This window comes from Erythrolamprus reginae, chromosome 1 (genome assembly GCF_031021105.1).
Source record: "Erythrolamprus reginae isolate rEryReg1 chromosome 1, rEryReg1.hap1, whole genome shotgun sequence".
NCBI lineage: Eukaryota > Metazoa > Chordata > Lepidosauria > Squamata > Dipsadidae > Erythrolamprus > Erythrolamprus reginae.
The window spans coordinates 3,112,076-3,131,607 of NC_091950.1; the positions used below are offsets into that span (position 1 = coordinate 3,112,076).

Consider the following 19,532-nt stretch of genomic DNA (forward strand, 5'->3'; position numbering starts at 1 on the left):
GACATATGACGTCATTGGGCGGGAAAAACCGTGGTATAGGGAAAAACCACGCGAAGTATTTTTTAATTAATATTTTTGAAAAAACGTGGTATAGACTTTTTGCGAAGTTTGAACCCGCAAAAATCGAGGGAACACTGTATTCACTTTTGCTGTGAGCTGCCCTGGGTCTGAGGAATAGGATGGCACAGAAATCAAACAAACAAACAAAGCTCAAAATCTTTCCTGCCCTCCTTTCTGCCTTGGAAACACCTGTTCCTCTTCAGGTCAATGCCTTGGAATATGTTAGAGTACAAACAAGTGTACATCCAATGCACATATGTCACATCTTTATTAGAGGGCTGTTTACTTACGGTACACAGCATGTCAATTGCCACGGACAATCCTGTCTCCCATTGGGGCTGGTGTTTGGTGGACAGCCACGGCGATAGCAGAGTCCTCCTAGATTAACACACGAGCCCTGGGCATTACCTCTGGAAAGAAAAACAGGTGACAGGGAAATGATAAGTAAAGTAAATTATTATTTACTTTAAGTAAGTAAATAATAAGTAAATTACTATTATTATTATTATTATTATTATTATTATTATTATTATTATTTGTTATTTAGATATTTTTTTCCTTCTAAGACATTGTTTTCTTCTACGGTATTGCTGGATTCCTATGAATTCAGGAAATTATCTCTGACCAAGGAATCAATTTCTGATGATGATGGTGATGATGATGATGATAATGATGATGATGATGATGATGATCCCACCAGTTCTTTGCCAGTGGTAAATGGTAGTTCCAGCACAGGTTCCAGTGGATCATTATTATTAGTAGTAGTAGTAGTAGTACTGACATAATAATAATAATGATGATGATGATGATGATGATGATGATGATGATGATCCACTGGAACTTGTGCCGGAACTACCATTTACCACTGGCAAAGAACTGGTGGGATCATAAGCCCGAAAAAGTGGTCGAAAATGAGCAAGGAAAACTACTGTGGGACTTCCCACTTCCGACTGACCGAATTCTGAAGCATAACACACAGACATCCTGATTGTGGAGAAAAAGAAAGTATGGATCATCGACATCGCAATCCCAGGAGACAGCAGAATTGAGGAGAAGCAGCTAGAGAAATTAGTGAAATACGAAGATCTAAAAATTGAGCTGCAATGACTCTGGCATAAGCCAGTGAAAGTGGTCCCAGTGGTACTTGGCAAGCTCGGCGCAGGGCCCAAGGATCTCAGCGGACATTTGAAAGCCATCGGAATAGACAAAATCTCCATCTGTCAATTGCAAAAGGCTGGTGATAAAATACGAAATCCAGCATAGTGATCTCGTTTGCTGTGTTGTACTGACATAATAATAATAATAATAATAATAATAATAATAATAATAATAATAATAATAATAATAATAATAAATGAGTCTCCGTGGAGTCAGGGCGGCTTACAATATTTCTATAAAAATATAATAATAATAACAATAACAAAAACAACAACAACAACAGATTCAGGAGTTGTAAGGGCCCTTGGAGGTCTTCTAGTCCAACCCCCTGTTTGGGCAGGAAACCCTACATTTTTTCAGACAGATGGTTATCCAACATCTTCTTAAAAAATTCCAGTGTTGGGGCGTTCACAACTTCTGGAGGCAACTTCTGTTCCACTGATCAACCGTTCTAACTATCAGGAAATTTCTCCTTAGTTCTAAGTTGTTTCTCTCCTTGTTTAGTTTCCACCCATGGCTTCTTGTTCTACCCTCAGGTTCTTTGGAGAATAATTTGACTTCTTCTTCTTTGTGGCAACCCCTGAGATACTGGAAGGCTGCTCTCATGTCTCCCCTGGGCCTTCTTTTCATTAAACCAGCCATGTCCAGTTCCTGCAATCGGTGTTCCTATATTTTAGCCTCCAGTCCCCTTTGTGGCTCTTCTTTGCACTTTTTCTAGAGTTTTATTTATTTATTTATTGTTAGAGTTGAAAGGGACCATGAAGGCCATCAAGTCCAGCCCCCTGCCCAAGCAGGAACCCTATAGCACACCAGTCAAGTGGCAGTTCAATCTTCTCTTAAAAATGTCCAGAGTGTTGGAGTTCACAATGTCTGCTGGTAGGTTGTTCCATTGAAGTCTCAATATCCTTTTTGCATCATGGTGACCAAAACTGAATGCCGTATTCCAAGTGTGGCCTTATAAAGTGGTATTAACACTTGGTGTGATCTTGATTCTATCCCTCTGTTAATGCAGCCTAGAACTGTTGGGATATTCTGTTTAATAGCACAGTGTTTCCCAACCTTGGCAACTTGAAGATATTTGGACTTCAACTCCCAGAATTCCCCAGCCAGCATTTGCTGGCTGGGGAATTCTGGGAGTTGAAGTCCAAATATCTTCAAGTTGCCAAGATTGGGAAACACTGTAATAGCATACTTGCACTATCTTTTAGGACAGGCCTCTATAACAGAGCGGATTTGGAGACAAATGTAAAGCCTTCCCCTTTGTTGACACTAGGGGGCGTGTGCTCTGGTAGCCTATATATACTCTACCACTGCAGAGCAAATGACTCCTCCCTTTCTCTCCTCCTAACTTGTTCTGCTGACTTCATGTTCTTGGCTGAGGGCGCATTGTGTGAGATATATTCAATCCAATGCCATCCTCACACATGGCAACATCTAATGACTATGGAAACAGTCTGAAATATAAGCCTTCCTACCTGCATCCCGTAAAGCAAATCAACTAAATTGTGAGTAAAAGTTTGAACTTCCCCTCTTAGAAACATAGAAACATAGAAGACTGACGGCAGAAAAAAACCTCCCGGTGCATCTAGTCTGCCCTTATACTATTCCCTGTATTTTATCTTACAATGGATATATGTTTATCCCAGGCATGTTTAAATTCAGTTACTGTGGATTTACCAACCACCTCTGCTGGAAGTTTGTTCCAAGGATCTACTACTCTTTCAGTGAAATAATATTTTCTCATGTTGCTTTTGATCTTTCCCCCAACTAACTTCAGATTGCGTCCCCTTGTTCTTGTGTTCACTTTCCTAATAAAAACACTTCCCTCCTGGACTTTATTTAACCCTTTAACATATTTAAATGTTTTTATCATGCCCCCCTTTTCCTTCTGTCCTCCAGACTATACAGACGGAGTTCATGAAGTCTTTCCTGATACGTTTTATGCTTAAGCCCTTGCACCATTCTTGTAGCCCGTCTTTGGACCTGTTCAATTTTGTCAATATCTTTTTGTAGGTGAGGTCTCCAGAACTGAACACTCTTATGCAAGGAGTGATTATTTGTAACTAAGCAAAGGGGATTCCCAGCCACGCTATACAGTGTCCCCTCGATTTTCGCGGGTTCGTACTTTGCAAAATGTCTATACCACAGTTTTTCAAAAATATTAATTAAAAAATACTTCACAGGTATTTTCCCTTTACCACGGTTATTCCCGTCCGATGACGTCATATGCCATCACCAAACTTTTGTCTGCCTTTAATAAATATTTATTTTAATAAACTTTAATAAATAAACATGGTGAGTAATAATCTAAATGATTGCTAAGGCAATGGGAAATTGTAATTTAGGGGTTTAAAGTGTTAAGGGAAGGCTTGGGACTGTTCATAGCCAAAAATAGTGTATTTACTTCCACATCTTTACTTCGCAGAAATTCGACTTTCGTGGGCAGTCTCGGAACGCATCCCCAGCGAAAATCGAGGGAACACTGTATTTAGAATCATTGAAGAAAAGAAGGTAGAATAGCAAGGGGGAAAATGTAAAGAGGGGAAAAAAGGAAAGAAAATATATAAAAAATAGCTTCCAATTTTCTAACGCTGCTCTTCTCTGCTCTTGAAAAGCTGTGCATTTGTGACATTATTCTGCAAAAGCTTCTCTTTTTTACAAATTGAATATCAACAGATTCACTAGACAATTAATATTTAGTTTTTATTCATTTCTATCTCATCTTTATTACTTAAAACAACTCAAGGTGGCAAATGTCCCTAATACTCTTCCTATTTCCATGACCACCATAAGGCATGTTTTTTTTTTTTAAATTGTTTATTATTTATTTATTTATTTATTAGATTTGTATGCTGCCCCTCTCCGTAGACTTGGGGCGGCTCACAATACAATAAAAACAATTCCTGACAAATCTAATAATTTACAATTTAAAATTTAAAATAATTAAAAATCCCCATTTTTAAGCAGACATACCTACAAACATACCATACATAAATTATATAGGCCCGGGGGAGATATTTCAATTCCCCCATGCCTGACGACAAAGGTGGGTTTTGAGGAGTTTGCGAAAGGCAAGGAGGGTAGGGGCAGTTTTAATCTCTGGGGGGAGCTGGTTCCAGAGAGTCGGGGCCGCCACAGAGAAGGCTCTTCCCCTGGGGACCGCCAACTGACATTGTTTATTTGACAGGACCCGGAGAAGGCCAACTCTGTGGGACCTAATCGGTCACTGGGATTCGTGCAGCAGAAGGCAGTCCCTGAGATAATCTGGTCTGATGCCATGAAGGGCTTTCTAGGTCATAACCAACACTTTGAATTGTGACCGGAAATGGATCGGCAACCAGAGTGTTGGTGTAACATGGGCATATTTGGGGAAGCCCATGATTGCTCTCGCAGCTGCATTCTGCATGATCTGAAGTTTCCAAACACTCTTCAAAGGTAGCCCCATGTAGAGAGCATTACAGTAGTCGAACCTCGAGGTGATGAGGGCATGAGTGACTGTGAGCAGTGAGTCCCGGTCCAAAGAAAGAACACCATAAGACATGTTGAAAGCTGTTTAAATTCATAAGCATATGGACAGATTTAACCATTCTTGTAAATGGCAAACTGTGATCATCCCAGACCAGGTCAATTCTAAAAATGCGAGAGAATTTCTGGAAGTTCGGCATTCTGGCAAATTGGCTATCAATAGACATATAGACATAAACAATATATACTTAATATTCAAATGAGACAATCAACAAGCCAAAAAGGGAGTAAAAAATCAAATATCTTCCCACCAACAAGCAACATCCAGATGATTTTATATTGACACCAAATTTAACCTCAGATCAAAAATCCAGAAGTAAACAATACCCCAATCATGAAAGTGACAAAAAGTTAAAAATAAAAAGTAGTACTGTATCCCAAAACTCCGAACTCCACTACTAACCAATACAAATAGGGCAGATCAGGAGATTATAAATTGAGATCAAGCTCCTTTCCTTAATGATGTTACTTTATTTTGGTGATGAAACAGCTTTAAGGAAAAACACCCTGAGAGAATACCAAAGGTGCCTTCTCCTATTTTACCACAACATCAACCTTGTCATGGGCTTTGGGCTGAGAGAAGTCCAGATTTACCCAGCCAGCTTTCATAGAAACATAGAAACATAGAAGTCTGATGGCAGAAAAAGACCTCCTGGTCCATCTAGTCTGCCCTTATACTATTTCCTGTATTTTATCTTAGGATGGATCTATGTTTATCCCAGGCAGGTTTAAATTCAGTTCCTGTGGATTTATCTACCACATCTGCTGGAAGTTTGTTCCAAGGATCTACTACTCTTTCAGTCAAATAATATTTTCTCACGTTGCTTTTGATCTTCCCCCCAACTAACTTCCAATTGTGTCCCCTTGTTCTTGTGTTCACTTTCCTATTAAAAACACTTCCCTCCTGGACCTTATTTAACCCTTTAACATATTTAAATGTTTCGATCATGTCCCCCCCTTTTCCTTCTGTCCTCCAGACTATACAGATTGACTATACAGTTTTCATCCCAAAAGTGGGACTACAACAGTCTCCTGATTTCTAACTTGGCGCTTTGACCACTAGAGCAAACTAGCTCTCTATTGTCCCTCAAACACATCATAATGTCTTTTGTTGAGAATTTGATAAACCAAAAGTAAAAGGAACCGAACAATAACCTACATTTTAAAAAAACCTCCAGTTAAACTTTATAGAGAACAGTGAATCAATGAATTGGTTTTCCAATCTCTCCTTCATGCTGTATATCTCCCTGGACCTCAAGTTTTAATCCAAAGAAATATCAATGGCATATTTTTCAAATGTTTGAAGGCACATGTTGTCAATAGTCCACAGTGTTCAAAGCTATTTGTTTAACATAAGCTAAAAGAAGATGTTGAATATTATCCTGTTTTCAGTGATGATCATACTTGCTTAGAATGTAGTGAGTTATCAGTAATTTCTAAAATATCAATAATATCGTTTCTTACCTGGTTCAGACAGGAATGCAAGGAAAAGGAATGCGAACAGCAGATAAAGGATCTTCATGATGGGTTTGGTTCTGGACCAAATATATTCCTGTGGTAGGACACAACTCTCTATTTATGCAGTTATAATGATTGCATCACACTGTGAAATAGAGCAACTACTCTTAAATTTAACTGGAATTGTTGTATTTCCTTCTATTGAAACACTCCTGTGGGTTAATTATTGCAAAAGTCCTTGCAAAAGTAGGACAGTTGGTTGAATATGTACATGGTTCTGCTTATAGCTAAAATACTTTGGAGTGATAAATGTGTGGCTCCGTTATTGGTGTCTTGCAGAGTTGACACAACTAGTTACTTCCAAATGAATTAGTTAGGGCAGACTAGATGGACCATGAGGTCTTTTTCTGCCGTCAGACTTCTATGTTTCTATGTTATTGTTCTGGACCTGGACTGGAGTCAGGTCCAGAGTTGGAAGGAACCTCCAGGGGCATCGGGTCCAACCCCCTGCTCAATGCAGGATTGTCAATTAGTATTTGTATTTTAATTCTTCTAAGTGATCTATGAGTCACAGATTTAAAAAATTTAAAGGATGATTTGTGTCCATAAAGTTTAATTATTTAATTGTAAGTGGAATATTTGTATCCATTTCTAAATTTAGGGACGGTAATAAAAAAATAATTGGAATGTGTGTGAACAACACCTGAAAGTGAGGAAAATTAGGAAGGTTCAGACTTTCTGCTGTACGAATCCCAGCGACCGATTAGGTCCCAGAGAGTTGGCCTTCTCCGGGTCCTGTCAACAAAGCAATGCCGTTTGGCGGGACCCAGGGGAAGAGCCTTCTCTGTGCTGGCCCCGACTTTCTGGAATCAACTCTCCACGGAGATTAGGACTGCCCCCACCCTCCTTGCCTTTCGCAAACTCCTAAAAACCCACCTTTGTCGCCAGGCATGGAGAAATTTATTCCCCCTCCGCTGATCTGTTTGATGTATGGTTCGTTAGGTTGTGTGATTGTTTTTTATAAGAAGGGTTTTAAAATTGTGTTTTGCTGTTGTGAGCCGCTCCGAGTCCTCGGAGAGGGGCAGCATACAAATCTAATAAATTATTATTATTATTATTATTATTATTATTATTATTATTATTATTATTATGTCAATACAACTCAGCAAACAAGATCACTATGCTGGGTTTCGTATTTCATCCCCAGTCGGGCGCTTCCCAAGCACCTATGTTTGCCGATCCCACTAAAGTGGCCTTTTGCAATTGACAGATGGAGATTTTGTCAATTCCGATGGTTTTCAAATGTCCACTGAGATCCTTTGGCACTGCGCCCAGCGTGCCAAGTACCACTGGGACCACTTTCACTGGCTTATGCCAGAGTCGTTGCAGCTCGATTTTCAGATCTTTGTATTTCACTAATTTCTCTAGCTGCTTCTCCTCAATTCTGCTGTCTCCTGGGATTGCGATGTCGATGATCCATACTTTCTTTTTCTCCACGATCACAATGTCTGGTGTGTTATGCTTCAGAATTCGGTCAGTCTGAAGTCGGAAGTCCCACAGTAGTTTTGCTTGCTCATTTTCAACCACTTTTTCGGGCTTATGATCCCACCAGTTCTTTGCCACTGGTGGTGTTTTTGTTTTTGTTTTTGTTTTTGTTTTTGTTTTTGTTTGTGTTTGTGTTTGTTTTTGTTTTTGTTTTTGTTTTTGTTTGTGTTTGTGTTTGTGTTTGTGTTTGTTTGTGTTTGTGTTTGTGTTTGTTTTTGTTTTTGTTTTTGGTTTTGGTTTTGGTTTTGTTTTTATTATAATAATAATTATTATTATCATTTTCTGATCATTATGTTTCTTATACATTTCTACATATGCTAAATTATATTTTCACTTGTGCATATTATTACAATAGATAATGTCCCTTTTTGAGCATAGGTATAACATTGTCCACAACAGTAGCCCCCCTCTCTCTACCTTTTGTTCTCCCTCTCTCTCCCTTCCTGTGTTTGTGTTTGTTACAGATTATTTATTTATTCATTCATTCATTCATTCATTCATTCATTCATTCATTTATTTATATTTGGTAGTACAGTGTTCCCTCGATTATCACAGGTTCAAACTTCGCGAATAGCCTATGCTACGGGTTTTTTTTAAAAAAATTAATTAAAAAATACTTCGCTGGTTTTTTTCTATTCCATGGTTTTTCCTGCCTGATTATGTCATACGTCATCACCAAACTAATAATTTTGCAAATAAATAACAAAAAATAAATAATTAGTGTTAATAAATAATTATGTTTATAAATATCAGGATCACTAAGTGTCTTATTCAATGGTGAGTACCAGTAATAATGGTGAGTAAATGGTTGTTAAGGGAATGGGAAATGGTAATTTAGGGGATTAAAGTGTTAAGGGAAGGCTTGTGATACTGTTCATAGCCAAAAATTGTATATTTACTTCCGCATCTCTACTTGCGGTCTCGGAACGCATCCCCCGCGAAAATCGAGGGAACACTGTATATATATATATAGATATAACACTCTTTATATATATGGGATGTGTACTAATAAGAGGGAAACATGAGGACAGGGGACGGGAGGCGCACTGGTGCACTTATGCACGCCCCTTACTGACCTCTTAGGAATCAGGTGAGGTCAACAGTGGATAGTCTAAGGGTAAAGTTTGGGGAGGTTTGGTGATGATACTACAGAGGCAGGCAGTGAGTTCCAGGCATTAACCCTTCGGTTGCTGAAGTTGTATTTTCTATAGTCAAGTTTGTAGCTGTTCACTTTGAGTGTGTAGTCTGTTGTGTGCTCGTTTATTGTTGTGGTTGAAGCTGAAAAAGTCATTGACAGGAAGGACATTGCAGCAGATAATTTTATGAGCTATGCTTAGGTCGTGCTGAAGACAAACTAGTTCTAAGCTTTCTAAGCCCAGGATTTCAAGTCTGGTTGCGTAAGGTATACCGTTGCAGGTAGAGGAGTGGAGGGCTCTTCTAGTACAGTATCTGGACACTTTGTAATGTAATTGTCTGCTATGTGCTGTGGGATCCAAAAAGATGAGCTGTATTCAAGGATTGGGCTGGTGAATGTTTTGTATGCTTTTGTTAGTAGTGTGATATTATCAGAGAAGAAGCTATGTAAGGTTAGGTTAACATCTCTTGAAGATGGTGGTGATGTTGTTGCAGTGGGCTTTGGCACTTTGGTCATTTGATATGAGTATCCCAAGGTCTTTTACAGAGTGAGGGTCATGTACAAGGTCTTGTTTATTTAGCTTGTATTTGGTGTTCAGGACAGAGCATTTGTTGGTTGAGACTTGAAGTTGCCAAATGTTTGACCATTCAGACACAAAGTCAAGGTCTTTTTGGAGGGTAGTGTTGTCGGTGGTGTTAAAGAATGTTACATTATAAGTGAAGTGAACACAGTTGCTTGTAATGTGATCACAAAGGTCATTTATATAAAGTATAAAGATTGTTGGTCCTAGTTCTCTGCCTTTGGGCAGACCACTGATAACAGGACCGGGATTTGATAGGTCATTCCCTATTTTGACCTCGTGTTGTCTATTTGACAGGAATGCAGTTATCCAGTCTTGTAGGGGTCCAGTGATGCCGTAGGATTTCAGTTTTGGAAGTTATTATTTATTTATTTGTTTGTTTCCTTGTTTGACTTCTATGCTGCCGAATCCTGAAGGAGTGGCTTTAAAGGTCATGACCAACACTTTCACTTGTGACCGGAAACTGATCGACAGCCAATACAAGCCATGGAGTGTTGAGGAAACATGGGCGAATCTTGGAAGCCCCACGATGGCTCTCGCGGCTGCGTTCTGCATGATCTGAAGTTTCCGAACACTTTTCAAAGGTAGAGAGCATTGCAGTAATCGAATCTCGAGGTGATGAAGGCATGAGTGACTGTGAGCAGTGACTCGCTGTCCAAATAGGGCCGCAACTGGTGCACCAGGCGAACCTGGGCAAACGCCCCCCTCGCCACAGCCGAAAGATGATGTTCCAATGTCAGCTGTGGATCGAGGAGGATGTCCAAGTTGCGAACCCTCTCTGAGGGGGTCAGTAGTTTTCCCCCCAGGGTAATGGGTAATGGGTAATGGACGGACAGATGGAATTGTCCTTGGAAGGCAAGACCCACAGCCACTCCATCTTGTCTGGGTTGAGTTTGAGTTTGTTGACACCCATCCAGGCCCCAACAGCCTCCAGGCGCCAGCACATCACTTCCACTGCTTCATTGATTGGACATGGGGTGGAGATGTATAACTGGGTATCATCGGCGTATTGATGATACCTCACCCCATGCCCTTGGATGATCTCACCCAGCGGTTTCATGTAGATATTAAATAGCAGGGGGGAGAGGACCAACCCCTGAGGCACCCCACAAGGGAGAGACCTAGAGGTCGATCTCTGACCCCCCACTAACACTGTCTGCGAACGACCAGAGAGGTAGGAGGAGAACCACTGAAGAACAGTGCCTCCCACTCCCAACCCCTCCAGCTGGTGCAGAAGGATACCATGCTCGATGGTATTGAAAGCCGCTGAGAGGTCAAGAAGAACCAGGACAGAGGACAAGCCCCTGTCCCGGGCCCGCCAGAGATCATCCATCAACGCGACCAAAGCAATTTCCGTGCTGTAACTGGGCCTGAATCCAGACTGCTGAGGACGTACATAATCAGCTTCTTCCAAGGACCGCTGGAGTTGGAGCGCCACCAACTTCTCAACAACCTCCTTCCCCATAAAGCAGTGATGGCGAACCTATGACACGCGTGTCAGCACTGACACCCGTAGCCTTTTTTGGTGACACGCGGCCACCGGAGAAATGGGGAGCTTTAGGGAGCACCGTTCCCCGTAAGCTGCGCGCGTGAGGACGCCCCCCCCCCCAAAATACACCCCCATGCACCCTTTTCCATGTGCACACAATCCCCATCCCCCTGCTAGTAGCTCCACCCCGCTTCGCCCTGCCTTTCATCCTCCGTTGTGTTTTCGGGGGGAGGGGGGGGAGAGGCCTCCTCCCTCCCCCCTGCCCAGGAAAGAGTTGCAAAAAAGCAGTGCATTTGAAAAGCGCGCTGCTTTCTCGGAAAGCCAGCTTTCCTGGCCTGAACAGGGCTTTTCCGCTGCTCCCTCCCCCCGAAAACACAACTGAGGTCCACAGCGAAGCCGAGTGGAGCAACGGGAGGCTCAGGCTGGTGGCGGCAGACCTCCGGGTTTTTTTCGGCGGGGGGGGGGCAGGAGGACCTTCCTGGCTTTCTGGGGCAGCTGGCTTGAGACTTGTGCCGGTCAGCAAAGCCAGCTGCATGCCAGAGATGTGGAGAGAAAGAAGGGAAAGAGAGGGAGGGAAAGAGGAGAGGACAGAAGGAGGGAGGGAGGGAAGGGAGAGAAAAGTGAATGTGAGGGAGAGAGAAAGGGAGGAAGAGAGGAAGGAAGGTAGAGATAAATATAAAGAAAGAGAGGGAGGGGAATAGGGGAAGGAAGGAAAAGAGAAAAAGTGGAAGGAAGAGAGAAGGAAAGAAAGGAAGGGAGAGAGAGAGAAAGAGAGAGAGAGAAGATAGGAAGGAAGAGAGAGTGAGAGAGAGCAAGAAAGAAAGAGGAGTGAGAAAGGCAGGGAGAAATGCAGCGTGTGTGGGGTGTGTGTGTGTGTGTGCCGCTGATGGTCCGGCAGCTGCAGCGTGTGTGGGGGGGAGGAGCACCGATGCTAAGGCAGTCCGTCCGTGGTGGGGCTGCAGGGCAGGCACAGCAGCCCAGGGAGAAAGAGGGAATTGAGATAAAGAGAGAGGGAGAAATGAAGGGAAAGAGGGAGAAAGGCAGGGACAGAAAGATAAAAAGATAGAAAGGAAAGAGGGAGAGAGATAGAAAGGAAGAGGGAGAGAATGTGAGAAAGGGAAGAGGGAGGATGAGATAGACAGGAGGGAGAGGGGGAAGTAGGATAGAGAGGGGGAAAAGGAAGGGCTTGGAGAAAGGCAGGATGAGAGAAAGATAGAAAGGAAAGAGGGAGGGAGAGATAGAAAGGAGGGAGAGGGGTAGTAGGATAGGGAGAGGGAAAAGGAAGAGCTTGGAGAAAGGCAGGATGAGAGAAAGATAGAAAGGAAAGAGGGAGGGAGAGATAGAAAGGAGGGAGAGGGGTAGTAGGATAGGGAGAGGGAAAAGGAAGGGCTTGGAGAAAGGCAGGGGGAGAGAAAGATAGAAAGGAAAGAGGGAGGGAGGGAGAGATAGAAAGGAAAGAGGGAGGGAGGAAAGAGGGAGGGAGACATAGAAGAGATAGAATTATGGATGCAAGAACTTGCTCATGTGTGATAGCGCACGCCCACACTTTCTTTCTTTCTTTCTTTCTTTCTTTCTTTCTTTCTTTCTTTCTTTCTTTCTTTCTTTCTTTCTTTCTTGATTTATGCATACATACATACATACATACATACATACATACATACATACATACATACATACTTATATGCCGCCCAGTCCCAAAGGGACTGTCGCTCATACACTGTACTTTTCCACCCACCCCGAAAAATAATTAGAGGGAACACTGTTAGGGAGTGACCAAGATGCAAATCTCCCCGCTTTCCAATTTCCCACCGACTGCAAGCAGGTACAGCAAGCGCAATTATTATTACCGGTATTATTTTTCCTCTCCCCTTAATTTTGTTTTGCACCGATTAAAAAAAAATTGCGCCGGTTGCGATTTGGCTGACTCGGGAGTGTTCCTTAGTTTTTTTCTCTCCCCCCTCTTTCTCTCCCAAGTAGTAACCGTGTTGCACACTTCTCTCTCTCCCCCCTTCCATCCTTCCTTTCTTTCCACAACACCATGACTGCAAAACAGGTGGAAGGAGGAGGGGAGTGAAAAAAAAGACGTAGCTGGGACCGCTCCTGACCCTCCAGTTTTTTTCTCAAGGTGACACAGCACCCAAGTTATGCTCGGGTTTTTGGCGAATTTTGACACACCAAGCTCAAAAGGTTGCCCATCACTGCCATAAAGGGAAGGTTGGAGACTGGACAGTAGTTATTAAACACGGCTGGGTCCAGGGAAGGCTTCTTGAGGAGGGGGCGCACAAGTGCCTCCTTATAAAGGGCCGGAAAGGACCCCCTCCCCAAGGAGGCATTGGCAATCTCCTGGGCCCAGCTCCGTGTCACCTCTCGGCCAGCCGAAACCAACCAAGAGGGACACGGATCCAGTAGACAGGTGACGGAACTCACAGCTCCCATGGCCTTGTCCACTTCATCCGGTGTTACCAAGTCAAACTCCTCCCAGACTGATGGACAAAGACGTTTAGCCCCAGTCACCTGGGGGCTCTGGACCAGATTGTGCCTTTGCGGCCTCTCCGAGGCAGCAGACCCTAGAGATCTCCTTGGTTTACCAAGGAGCTCCGGGGGATGAAACGCCAGAAGAGAGCCCTAGAGCAAGCATGGAAATCCAGTAATTCTGAGTCCGACCAAAAACGCCTAAGAGCTTACATTAAGACTTACCTCATGGCGATAGAGGGGGCAAAGTCTGCATACGTTACCCCCCTTATAGCATCTGCAGTTTCTTGCCCAGCCGCCCGGTGTAGGGTGACCCATTCTCTTCTATATAAGGTGGTGGAACCCTTGCAGAGAAGAGCTGAGGAATTTATTCAGTTTCTTGCAGATAAAGTCGCTCTGATTCAGAATGACTTTGATTTCAATTGAGCAATACAGACCGAGGTGACAGGATCAGGTCTTAGTTCCATCATTTGGGAGGACTTTGACCTGGTACCTCCTGAGGAAGTGGACAAGGCCATCAGAGCTGTGAGTTTATCCACTTGTCCACTGGACCCGTGTCCCTCCTGGCTGGTTTCGGCCAGTCGGGAGGTGAGACGCTGCTGGATCCAGGCATTTATTAATGCTTGCTTGAGAGAGGGGTCATTTCCGCAGCGGTTAAAGGAGGCAGTTTTGCGACCCCTCCTCAAGAAACCGTCCCTGGATCCAGCCAAATTGAAGAACTATAGACCATCCTCCAACCTGCCCTTGTTGGGTAAGGTTTATTTATTTATTCAATTTTTATGCCACCCTCCTCCTTAGACTCAGGATGGCTTATCATTTGAGTTAGAGACTTTGTCCTGCCACTAATAGAGTAGTATTTTCTTTTCTTTTATTCATTTGTCCAATACACAAACACATAGGAAGAAAATAGACATGTGGTAATATATATAAGGGTAAAAGTGAACTTAGAGGAGAGGATATATGAAAGGAGGAGAATATATAAGATAGGTGAAAGAAAGGAAAGACAATTGGACAGGGGATGAAAGGCACACCAGGGCACTTATGGACGCCCCTTACTGGCCTCTTAGGAACCTGGAAAGGTCAATCGTGGAGAGTCTAAGGGAGAAGTGTTGGGGGTTAGGAGTTGACACAATTGAGTCCGGTAAAGAGTTCCACACTTCAATAACTCGATTGTTTGTTGAAATTATATTTTTTACAGTCAAGTTTGGAGCGGTTCGTATTAAGTTTGAATCTGTTGTGTGCTCTTGTGTTGTTGCGGTTGAAGCTGAAGTAGTCATTGACCGGTAGGAATACGTGGGAATTGGGAGAAGTGGTTGCAAGAGTTGGGAAAAATACTAATCATAACAATTTCCTTTCTTGAAGCTCCAAGGTCATCTTTAGTCCAGCACCAGCAGGAGGAGGTTCGTGGATATGCAGATGCCAGACTAGTCCACGTGATGACCTTGTGGGTGTGGGGATGAGGGATGAACCTTAATCTGGTTGGGCAACTGTAGGATGGTCAGTACTGGCCTGACTACACTGTGTGCCAACATGGCTCTGTTAATAAATTGGAACTTGGCAGAAATCCTAAGACTGGACTCTGATTTATTTCTCAGATGTTATTTGAACCCCTTTCACAAGAGTGTGTGTGTGTGAGAGAGAGAGAGGGAGGGAAGGAGGGAGGGAGAGATAAAGAGAGAATGAGAGAAAGAGAATTTCTCTATAAGCATAGTAATAGATGTTAGCTACATTTCATTAAAAGCACAGATAACTAATCTACTCTGAGAAGTAATTCATTTAGAATTAAAATATGTCTTTAGTAATCAAGTTGTTGAAGCATGGAATTCTTTACTGGACTCCATAGTATCAGCCCCTAACCCCCAACATTTTACCCTTAGACTGTCCACGGTTGACCTCTCCAGATTCCTAAGAGGTCAGTAAGGGGCGTGCATAAGCGCACTAGAGGGCCTTCCGTCCCCTGTCCTATAGTCTCTCCTATATCTCGTATTTCTTCTCTCCTATATCCTCTATAACATTCATTGTGTATTATTGTGCATTGCACAAAATAAATAAATAAAAATAAATAAGTAACTAGTTGTGTCAACTCTGCAGGTAAACAGTAATGGAGCCAAACATTTATCCTTCCCCAGTATTTTAGCTATAAGCAGAACCATGTAAGTGTTCAACCAACTCTCCTGCTTTTGCAAGGACTTTTGCAATAATTAACCCAAAGGGAGGTTTCAATATTAGGAAATATAACAATTCCAGTTAAATTTAAGAGTAGTTGCAATATTTCACAGTGTGATGCAATCATTATAACTGCATAAATAGAGTTGTGTCCTCTCCCAGGAATATATTTGGTCCAGAATCAAACCCATCATGAAGATCCTTTATCTGCCGTTCGCATTCCTTTTCCTTGCATTCCTGTCTGAACCAGGTAAGAAACGATATTATTGATCTTTGAGAAATCACTGATAACTCACTACAGTGTAAGCAAGTATGATCATCACTGAAAGCAGGATAATATTCAACATTCTCTACAAAGTTTAACTGGAGGTTTTTTAAAAAATTGTAGGTTCCTTTTAGTTTTGGTTTATCAAATTCTCAACAAAAGACATTATGAATGTTTGAGGGACAATAGGGAGCCAGTTTGCTCAAGTGGTCAAAGCACCAAGTTAGAAATCAGCTTTGACATGAAAGGTGACTGGGTAAATTTGGACTTCTCTCAGCCCAAAGCACCTGACAAGGTAGATGTTGTGGTGAAATAGGAGAAGGCACCCTTGGTATTCTCTCTGGGTTTTTTCCCCTTAAAGCTGTTTTATTACTAAGTAATAATTTTTCCCCTTAAAGCTGTTTTATTACTAAGTAATCTCCTGATCTGCCCTATTTGTGTTGGTTGGGAGTGGTCTTGGGAGTTTTTGGGTAGTACTGTTTAGTGTTAACTTTTTGTCTCTTTCTTGATTGGGGTATTGTTTACTTCTGGATTTTTGATCTGATGTTAAATTTGGTGTCAATATAAAATCATCTGGATGTTGATTCTTGGTGGGAAGATATTTTGGTTTTTTGTTCCCTGTTTGGCTTCTTGATTGTCTCATTTGCATAGTAAGTATATATTTTTTATGTTTATATATCTATTGATAGCCAATTTGCCAGAATGCCGATCTTCCAGAAATTTTTTTATTTATTCAATTTTTATGCCAGGGGGGCTTACAACATGTTAGCAATAGCACTTTTTAACAGAGCTAGGCTATTGCCCCCACATTTTACCCACCTTGGAAGGATGGAAGGCTTGAGCCGGTGGTGAGATTTGAACCGCTGACCTAGAGTCAGCTTCGGTGGCCTGCAGTAGAGCACTCTACCTGCTACGCAACCCCAGCTCATTCTCTTGCATTTTTCAAATTGGCCTGGTTTCCCACTTAAAATGATGGTTAAATCTGTCCATCTGTTTATGAATTTAAAGCGCTTTCAACATGTCTTACGACAGCTACTTGGTGGTCATGGAAATAGGAAGTGGAAGGAGTATTAGATACATTTACCCCCTTGATTTGTTTTAAGTAATAAGGATGAGATAACAATGAATAAAAACTAAATATTAATTATCTATTGATATTCAATTCGTAAAAAAGAGGAGCTATTGCAGAAAAATGTCGCAAATGCACAGCTTTTCAAGAGCAGAGAAGAGCAGCGTTAGAAATATTAAGAGAAGAAGAAGAAAGACAAAGGTGAACCAGATTCTGAAGGTCCAGAGAAGATCATATTCTCACTCAAAATCTCCATCCAAACACTCAGCAGAACCAGCCATGATCATTCAGGATTATTCCTTAGCAAACAAGGATCCACAGTCATAATGGAGAGAGAGAGATTACAGCAAGATCTTCTTGGTTGTGAATGAGATTTCTTTCCTCTGTGCTACCTTAATAGATACAGTCATACCTGTCTATTCAGCTCTGGGCCAAGTTTAAAACCCGTGTTGTTGTCTGATATATTGGGACTGCTGAAGGGATATTGGCAGAAATTGATTCCTTGGTCAGAGATAATTTCCTGAATTCATAGGAATCCAGCAATTCTGTAGAAGAAAGTGATGTCTTAGAAGGAAAAATTATTTAAATAGCAAAGTATCTTTACTGATCGTTTCCCTGTCTGCTGTTTTTGTTTTTACAGGTGATGCCCAGCTCGGGTGTATTTCTGTAGGAGGATGCTGCTTTTACGTTTCCTGTCCAGAGTCTACCCTTGATCTTGGCGAAGCGGATTGTCAACCGGGATGGAGATGCTGTAAGCCGTAAGTAAACAGCCCTCTAATAAAGGTGCCATAGATGTGTATCGGATGTACCATTGTTTGTACTCCGACACATTGCAAGGCATTGACCTGAAGAGGAACAGGTGTTTCCAAGGCAGAAAGGAGGGCAGGGAAGGTTTTGAGGTTCAGAGAACAGACTTTATCTTAGACTTAATATGATCAAACTATTATTTTATCTCATTTGTATAGTCTCACTGGAAAATAACGCCACCTCCATCTGCAACCCTGGACGTCTTCAAGATGTGGCCAAAGACCTGAGATTCCTGCCTTCTGTCGCTTTTTCTTTCTTCACGTGATTCAAATTCCTATCTATCAAACTGTAAAACATGAATGCATTGACATAAAATTTGGCAAATATTCCTTCTAATAAGGCTAAATGAGCATTGAAAATGTTGTGGAACTTTTTAACAGGGAGCTGGGAGCATTAGATTCATTTAACTACACAAATGTGTCTGTCTGTGTGTGTGTGCTGAAGAAAAGAAGAAACCTGGAAGCCAACTTTATCTCTGAAAGTTCCTTGAGATATAGAAACAACAGCCGCCCCGAGTTCGCGGAGAGGGGCGGCATACAAATCTAAATAATAAATAAAATAAATAAATAAACATGATTGCTCTAATCTTGCTATAATCAAACAAACTGTCAATGACCTTTTGTAATGAGTGTGGTTCCCAAGGGCATTGAGGAAACCTCAGGGACAAACTGACTCGATGTTTGGAAATTACATTAATTAAGATCATGGAAAATGAATCCATGGCATAAGAGGCCATGATGTTTGGATCGTTTTTTTCCTGTGTCAGTCTTCATGATTCCATATATTTTATTGCTTTTTAAGTATTAGCAATCCTTTCCTAGGCAATGTGGCTACATAAATTAGACTGATAACATAGAAATAATAGATGAATTTATTTATTTATGTATTTATTCACTCATTCATTCATTCAATTTTGTCCAATACACAATAATACCCAACGAAGGTAGTAGAGGACACCAATGTTCCCCTTAAGCTGCGCTGTGCAACTCTCGCGCAGAGGTCTGACCATTTGGCAATTAGAACTGTTGCTGCTCTGCAACCATAGGGCAGCAACAGTTCCTTTAGTAAAGGCAGGAAAAAAGGAGCCAATTGTGGGCCCGCTTTCCTCCCCACCCCTTTAACTATGGAATATCTTCTTCCGAGCTCACCGGCTAAGGTAAGTAAGCTAAAACTGGGGTTGGGGAGTGAGGGGGTGGGTGGCCATGGAGTTCAATCCTGGCTGGCTCCCACTGTGGCCCTCTTGCCGCTGCTCAGGTCCTTACTGCGGATGCTGCTGCCCATCAAGGGCAGGTGGGGAGGGGGCGGCAGCCATGGAGCCCAATCCTGTCCAGCTCCCGCCAATGTCCTCCTGCCACCGCCCAGCCCCTTACCACCGGTGCCACAACCCGTCAAGGGAGGGGGCAGGGGTTGGTCATGGAGCCCTATCCTAGCCAGCTCCTGCTGTGGTCCTCCCTTGGCTGCCCAGGCACTTACCGCTGATGTCGCTGCCCGTCAAGGGGGTGGTGGGGTATAGAGAAAGAGAGAGAAAAGAGCAACAGAAAGAGAGGGAGAGAGAAGAAGAAAAAAGAGGGGGAGAGAAAGAAAGAAAGAAAGAAAGGAAAGAAAGAGCGAGGGAGAGAAAGAGAGAAAAGAGAGGAAGGAAGAGAGAGACAGAAAGAGAGGGAGAAATGGAGAAAAATAGGGGTAGGGAAAGAAAGGAAAGAAAGAAAGAGGGAGGGAGAGAAAGAGAGAAAAGAGGAAGGGAGGACAGAGAAAGAGTGTGGGGGAGAAAAAGGAGGGGAGAGAAAGAAAGGAAAAAAAGAG

The 19,532-nt window shown here is 42.3% G+C and overlaps 2 long non-coding RNA genes across 4 annotated transcripts in view; one reads left to right on the forward strand and one right to left on the reverse strand.

The window, feature by feature from the left end:
- The window catches only part of LOC139162715 (uncharacterized), a 63,139-nt gene that overhangs the window by 2,184 nt on the left and 41,423 nt on the right, over positions 1 to 19,532 (reverse strand). For all 3 annotated transcript variants that reach the window (XR_011558368.1, XR_011558367.1, XR_011558366.1), the window contains one exon: positions 351 to 468. This is a non-coding gene — a long non-coding RNA (uncharacterized lncRNA). The remainder of the gene's footprint in view (positions 1 to 350; positions 469 to 19,532) is intronic.
- On the forward strand, positions 2,557 to 18,334 carry LOC139162728 (uncharacterized). The gene is made up of 4 exons (XR_011558370.1): positions 2,557 to 2,723; positions 15,751 to 15,838; positions 17,563 to 17,680; positions 17,888 to 18,334. It is a non-coding gene; the product is annotated as an uncharacterized lncRNA (long non-coding RNA).